The 7,266-nt window shown below is 36.1% G+C and overlaps 1 protein-coding gene and 1 long non-coding RNA gene across 5 annotated transcripts in view; both read right to left on the minus strand.

Annotated features, from left to right (window-relative positions):
• Positions 1–7,266, minus strand: part of LOC103149144 (mucin-5AC-like) — a 72,579-nt gene that overhangs the window by 15,373 nt on the left and 49,940 nt on the right. The gene's annotated exons all lie outside the window — the stretch shown is intronic.
• Positions 3,806–7,266, minus strand: part of LOC107838191 (uncharacterized) — a 4,991-nt gene continuing 1,530 nt past the window's right edge. The window contains exons 2-5 of the long non-coding RNA XR_001664238.1: positions 6,704–6,841; positions 4,747–4,783; positions 4,484–4,657; positions 3,806–3,885 (exon numbers count right to left, since the gene is read on the minus strand). This is a non-coding gene — a long non-coding RNA (uncharacterized LOC107838191). The remainder of the gene's footprint in view (positions 3,886–4,483; positions 4,658–4,746; positions 4,784–6,703; positions 6,842–7,266) is intronic.

Raw genomic sequence — 7,266 nt, forward strand, 5'->3', positions numbered from 1 at the left:
ATTTGCTGAATTGCAAAATAAATTTGCAATTCAGCAAATTTATTTTATGCTGAACTACCTGATTAGGTGTTTTAAATAAAATAATGTTCACTTTGAAGCAACAGCATCAGATTAACTTTCCCATCAAAGAATCGAGTTTTGTGATCGATCTTGTATTTAAAAAAATAAAAGTAGCTGTCAAGTGATGATGATGATGATGATGATGAGGAACACAAATAATAAAATCCTAAATAATTTCAGTCAAGAAAGTCTGAAAGAGTTTAATTAAACTTCAGGAAACATATTTCTCTGCTGGGCTAAAATATCTTCCAATAATCAGACACTAGGTGGTGCTGTTGAGAGTTTGAGTCACGGCCCTGTTTGAACAGCTGCTCTGTGATAAATCACATACATTATTAAGATACCCGATAGAATAAGTAGAATAAGTTCTTGCTCAGTTATTATGAAAACAAAATACTTTAATCTAAACAATAACTTTTGTTGTGGTTCAGATGAGGAAGCATTGCACTGGGACAAATCATGTTTTGTCACAATCTTTATTGTCTAATGAATTTCAAAGACTCAAGAAAATACCTCTGGTTTCACACATTCTTTATTTCTATGCTGTTAGTTTGCTCTTGTGTTTGTGCTGCTAAAGTTGGTGGTTAATGACCACAGCTGAGGTTTCAGGAAGTCATTAAGACACAACAATGCAGAAAGGAAAACAGTGATCTTTATGGCGATGGTGAGCTTCTGAGTGGAACCAAACTCTTCAGCATCTTTATAATAATGTTGACTAATAAACAAATGTAACAAATGTGAAAACTCACAAAACTTTTGCTTAGACACAGGAAGTCATTATGACAGGGTTTAATCTGTGAACAGGTTCAAACAGCTTCTTTTGTGAAAATGTCAACACAACTCAATACTAAACATCCATTAAAATCAGAAACCCAGTAGAGTCCTTTATTGGATAATACAATGTTAATATGATTAAAAACACGAATTCATGTTAACAGACTTGTTGGAGAAATTTCAACAGAGAGGCAACTTCAACTAATTACGTTTTTTATTCTTTACAAACATTTGTTTAAAACAGACTCACATTTAATACGTTGTGTCAAAAACATACAAATTAACTGTTTGGTTGCCATGGTTATATAGACATATCTGTCAACCTAAATGATTTCAGCCAAGAAAATCCAGAAAAATGTGAAAATAGCTTCAGAAAACATTTCTCTTCAGGGATAAAATGCAGTGTTATAACCAGACAGTAGGGGGTGCTGTTGTAGCATGTGAGCGACAGACGCTCTGTCATCCAAGATGTCTTCCTCTCTCTGAAGCCGATGGATGGATGAATCATCTGTAAAGTTGTGTAAAGTTTTAGCTTGCAGCCACTCAAATGTTTTGTTCATAACTCTTTGTCAGGATCTAGAGACCTTTAGGAGAGAAACCCTGAAGAAGTTAATTGATTACAGTGTAAACTGTAATCAATTAACTTACTTTCTTTAAGGAGTTGTGATTATACTGAAAATGCTGTTTGGTTTCTCTTTGTTGTGATTGTTGATGTTCTGATGCTTTGGTTTGGCTCTAGAGTTAAGTTTATATTTGCCATTTAGTTGCGTTTCCATTACAAATGTGAGCAAAACGTTGTTGATATTCATCTAATGTAAAGAAAAACACCATTTCACAACTGCAGTATTTCCATTAAAGAAGTAACACAATTAAAATGACGTGAATAAATTTGTTAACGCTATAAATCATTGAACAACATGCCTTGCCATCATCCACCTTCATCATTTCTTTGTCATTTCCACCAGTTATAACATCCGGTTGTTGATCACTTGACTTATGTGATGTGATAAAAAAATTTCCATTGCAGTTTTGTGAAAAATATTCATTTTGATACATTAAAAAAAATTCATCCAAGCACAAAAATATTTTATTGAAAATGTCTGTCATCTCAGTAATCAAATTTATTTTCTAAATTCTAATTTGTGCCATTATATGGTCAATGGAAATGCAAATAATAAAGATTATTGTGGGATTAATCTATGAACTGACATGATTAATTTCTAACCACAATCTCCATCTTTCTCTGGGAGATGCTGAACTGTTCCCTGGACAGTAAGGATGTAGGATTTCCTGCAGAAAGTATATATTAGAAAGCATTTTAATCAAACGCCTGAACTGAATTGAGACCTTTCACCTCTTCAGTTTTCATCTTGTCAGCCTTTATTAGCTTCAGCAACTTATTCTACATCCAAAAAAAGGCTAAAACCTGCAGCCAGTTTCTTCAAGAGCCATCTGTAGTGAAAAGAAGAAACGAGTCTTTTATATAACTGCAAGGATAACAGAAAACCTTTATTTCACCATCTTAAAGTGAGTTTGTGATTCAGAGACTTTAATAACATGACAGATCCTTTGGAAACTAACAACCTGCAAAGATTTTATCCTAAAACTTATTTCAAACAGTTGATGCCAAAGGGACAATGATATCATGTAATTTTATTCTGTTTGCAACGATTGATGAGCAATTGGAAATAATATATATGAGAGTATTCTGACTTTATAGCATTTGATCACATTAAAAGAAAAAAAATCATTCACATTAATTAAAATAAGTATAACCACAAGAATCAGATGAGAGATTAAAGAAAAACCCCTATATATCAAATCACTTTTACCAGCAAGAATCAGATTCATTCTCTTTTTAGCCACTAGGGGGCGGCTGTAGTAACTTATACCATGACACTAATATTATGCTATGTGATGACAGGCCTCGTCTTATCAGCTCCACTTTGATCTGGAGAGGAAAAACATGAAATTAGAGCTAAATAATGTAAACAGTAAATCACACAGAACAAAACTAAACTGCATTTTCATGCTAAAAATCAGGGTTGAGCTTTGAATCGGGTGCTTGGAGCTAAATGAACTTTTCACTTGCAAATGCTAAAATATGAAAATTTATGTTAAAACAACATTCAGTCTAAATCTTTCCATCTAAAAGAAATAAAGCAGAAGACAAAAACAAAACTTTATTGCAGGAGCAGCTAAATCTGTTGGACTAGAATGAACCACATCATTATCTTTAACATTGACGTCATTGAGGTTACTAACCAGGTTCATGATGGTTGATTTTATGTCTCTATTGACATAAAATCAACGTCAGTGGAGCAGAGATAATTAAATTCAGAGCCAAAACATAATCTGGAAGCAAAGAGAGTCAACATTACTAACAGGATCATTATTTTTTGCTTTAAACAGGTACAGGAAAGAAAGAGGTGGTATTTTTTTATTTTTATTTTTAATATTTTGCCAGAATAAGTTTTGGGAAAAAGTGATGTAGACCATTGTGATAGAAAGGTGACATATATAGAATCAAAGAAAAAGTTTTTAAAATCATTAAACTACAATGTGTATCATGAGACATGAAGGTAGTAATTACATTTGTTAAAGAAAAGACGATGTCAAATTGCTGAATAAAATTTGAATGAGAACCTATAGTCTTTATGCCTCAGGGACACAGACGGATGGAAAGATTAATGTTGCTAATTGTCTTGCATTATTTATAAATCCATTTGTTATGGATGGCAAAAACATATTTTTGGTCAAGAGCAGATTTAAAGGACCCATAAGGTTACAACCCTTAAACTCTCAATCCTGGAAAATGCAATAGAAAAACGACATGCGGGCGTTCAGCTGCAGGTTAATGGGGTTAATGATAAAAAGGCTTAAGTTGACGTCTACATTTATCAGGGTTGGTGATGTTTTCTAACATAAACTTATGTCACACTTACATCGTCCTGGGTCTGGTGTNAGGTTCATGATGGTTGCAGATTCTCTATTGACATAAAATCAACGTCAGTGGAGCAGAGATAATTAAATTCAGAGCCAAAACATAATCTGGAAGCAAAGAGAGTCAACATTACTAACAGGATCATTATTTTTTGCTTTAAACAGGTACAGGAAAGAAAGAGGTGGTATTTTTTTATTTTTATTTTTAATATTTTGCCAGAATAAGTTTTGGGAAAAAGTGATGTAGACCATTGTGTTAGGAAGGTGACAATATATATAGAATCCAAGATAAAGTTTTTTTTAAATCATTAAAAACCTACAGTGTGTATCATGAGACATGAAGGTAGTAATTACATTTGTTAAAGAAAAGACGATGTCAAATTGCTGAATAAAATTTGAATGAGAACCTATAGTCTTTATGCCTCAGGGACACAGACGGATGGAAAGATTAATGTTGCTAATTGTCTTGCATTATTTATAAATCCATTTGTTATGGATGGCAAAAACATATTTTTGGTCAAGAGCAGATTTAAAGGACCCATAAGGTTACAACCCTTAAACTCTCAACCCTGGAAAATACAATGGAAAAATGACATGCGGGCGTTCAGCTGCAGGTTAATGGGGTTAATGATAAAAAGGCTTAAGTTGACGTCTACATTTATCAGGGTTGGTGATGTTTTCTAACATAAACTTATGTCACACTTACATCGTCCTGGGTCTGGTGTCGAGTCTAGGATGGACAATGAAGGTGTAGTTATTGGTGGAGGTGTAGCTGGTGGAGGTGTAGCTGGTGGAGGTGTAGTTGTGAATAGAGGTGTGGTTGTCATGCTGGGTGTAATCGTGGTAGCAGCTACAATCGGAGGGGAAACAGTTGGTGGACCTGTGGACGGAGCAGCAGATCAGCTGCAACATTATCAGTTTAGGGAAAAACTGATTGAATTCAAGACCAAAGCAGAGATTTCCACTCACTTTCTCCAGCCGTCACAAAGACGCACCGAAGGTCAGACTGGTATACAGAGCCAGAGGAGCAGAGGAGGTAAATAGAGCAACAGCTTAGATATAAAACTGTTAATAAAATAAGCAGACAATTCAGTTTAATGAAGTCTTAAAACAACAGTCTGTACCAACTCAGTATTAAGCTGATATAAAGCAACTATCAAAGCCAGAGGTGCAGGATTTCTGAAAATGAGATTCTGATTCTGTGGTGATGAATCCAGTGTGATTTTGTGCCAAAAGAAGTTTTAGTTTTCTATCAATGATGAACCATTCAGACCCCTAGGAGATCTGCTTAATGTGGAGGAGAGATTATGTCCAGGCATATATTATACAACTCAAAAGAAATTTGACTTTGCATCGCACCAATTTCTAAAATTGGCCTCTGTCCCTTTAAAAAGCTCAAACTTTTCTCCATGATGCTGTTTACAACAGTTCTTCAAGGAATCAAGTAACCCAGTGATAAAGTAACTAGTTACCTTCATTGATTTAAAAAATCCTATTTGTATCAAATATGACTCAAACAAAATTTGACTTCATGATTTAAAGCCTTAAAATTTAGCCTCTGTCTCTTTAAAAACTCCTGTTCTTCCTGAAACTCCGCCTTCATCACAACATGGCTCCTCTATCAACCCTTTATTAACATTTTTAATTACATTGCACTGAGATGTATCTCATAATGAGCTCAGCTGATGCACAGTTACACCAGATGTTTGCTAATTGCTGCTGGCTAGTCTGAAGGAGCTGAGTGAGGGAGTTAAAGGGCAGGGAACATTCTGTGAAGCAAGAGCTCAACAGTGGGCTGCAGCTCTAAGGTGGAGCTTTAGGTAAATAGGCAGTCCTTTGCATGAAATTGAATTACACCTCCAATAATGAAACATGCATGAAAAACTTAAAGCAACACTCCAGGTAAGCATTTGATGAGAAAATTGTAACATGGTGAAAAGCTCAAAAAAGTTGATTTTGCAGAATACTTCCCCTTTAAGTGGTGCTTACTGGACTAGAAGTAAACATGGTGAGGCATATTTTGGTTTTTATGTTCTTCAGCTCTGAATCACCTTCCCTGAAACTTTTGGTTCCTATAAATCAGAACTGAATGTTATGATTTGTGTTTCTGTGCATTTATTTTTAGGGTTTTCTGTGTTCAGTTGCTTTCCTGTGAGTCTCTGTCTTTGCGTCTTCCCATTGATTGCGTCCCAGCTGTGTCTCATTCCTTGATTACCCTCCCTGTGTATTTAGTCCCACCTGTTAGCTTTGTCTCTTGTCGGATCCTCATCGAATGGCATTTGTCTGCCTGCCATTACAGTCGTACTGTAAGTCCTATGTTAGTTAGCTCTCTCTTTCAGTCCTCAATTTTTCAGTTGCTCCGGTATTAGCTGTGCACTAAAGACATTTTTTTCTTTTATGACTTCAACATAACAAGTAATTATTCAAAATCCAATATAAAAATTATAACTAAGGAAACCCCAGACATTACATCAAGTCATTGACTTGCAGCATTTACTCCTCTTGGAAAGTAGAAAATCATTTGCGTTGTTGATGACTCTACAGCAATCCCTCATGCTGAGCATGCACAAAGCGACAGTGGATGGAAAAAACTCCCCTTTAACAGGAATAAATCTCTAGTAGATGCAGAACCACAACCAGGCTCAGTACAAGCAGCCATCTGCCACAAATGGAGGTTTGAGAAAAAAAGAGCGGACACACAAGAAGAAACAAATGAACTGGATTAAGGTTATTTTTGATGTACATGAAAGTAAAAGGTTATTAGCAGGAGAGGAAGAATGATTAGATGTCGGGAGATTTATCTCAGCTGAAGGAATCAGACCAAATAAAACTCCAGGCCAGATGTAGCTTCTATGGATAGGAAAATAACTGAGAGGAAACAAGAAGTTAACAGTTGAAACAACAGTAAAATTAATAAGACACTAACTTTGCTTGGACAACAAAGCAGAGAGTTTTGTTCAGTCCTTTGTCACTGTCAATTGGTGTCCATGTCAGCCTGAAGTTTCCTGATCCTGATGAACTCTTGGATGAACCAGCCGGTCCGCTGAACAGGAGCTCAGTGGTCCTTTAAGAAACAGGAGAGACACAGTTTAGATATTTCCAAAGCTTCCCAACCTCCTCAAACAGGTGTTTTTGAGTTTTTCACTGATATACAGTTTTTAGCAGTGGTGGTTTCTGAAATGGGCAACTGACCAGGTTGGCATCTCGTGGGGGGCAGCATGTGCGACCTCACACCCACCTCCCACTCCCTCTTCCAGCCGCCTGCTCTTACAACCACAGGATCCAATTGTCAACAGTACCTAATTGTGAGGATCTGTGTTTTCTCTGTATTTATATTGAGGTTTCTCTGTGTTTGTTTAGTTCTGTTCCCCTGCGAGTCTCTGTGCCGTCCTGTCCTGATTGTTCCCAGGTGTGTCTCGTTCCTGTGATGACCCTCCTTGTGTATTCAAGTCTACCTATTGTCTTTGTTTCTTGTCAGGTCCTTGTCTA

This window comes from Poecilia formosa, unplaced genomic scaffold (genome assembly GCF_000485575.1).
Source record: "Poecilia formosa unplaced genomic scaffold, Poecilia_formosa-5.1.2 Scaffold218, whole genome shotgun sequence".
Lineage (NCBI taxonomy): Eukaryota > Metazoa > Chordata > Actinopteri > Cyprinodontiformes > Poeciliidae > Poecilia > Poecilia formosa.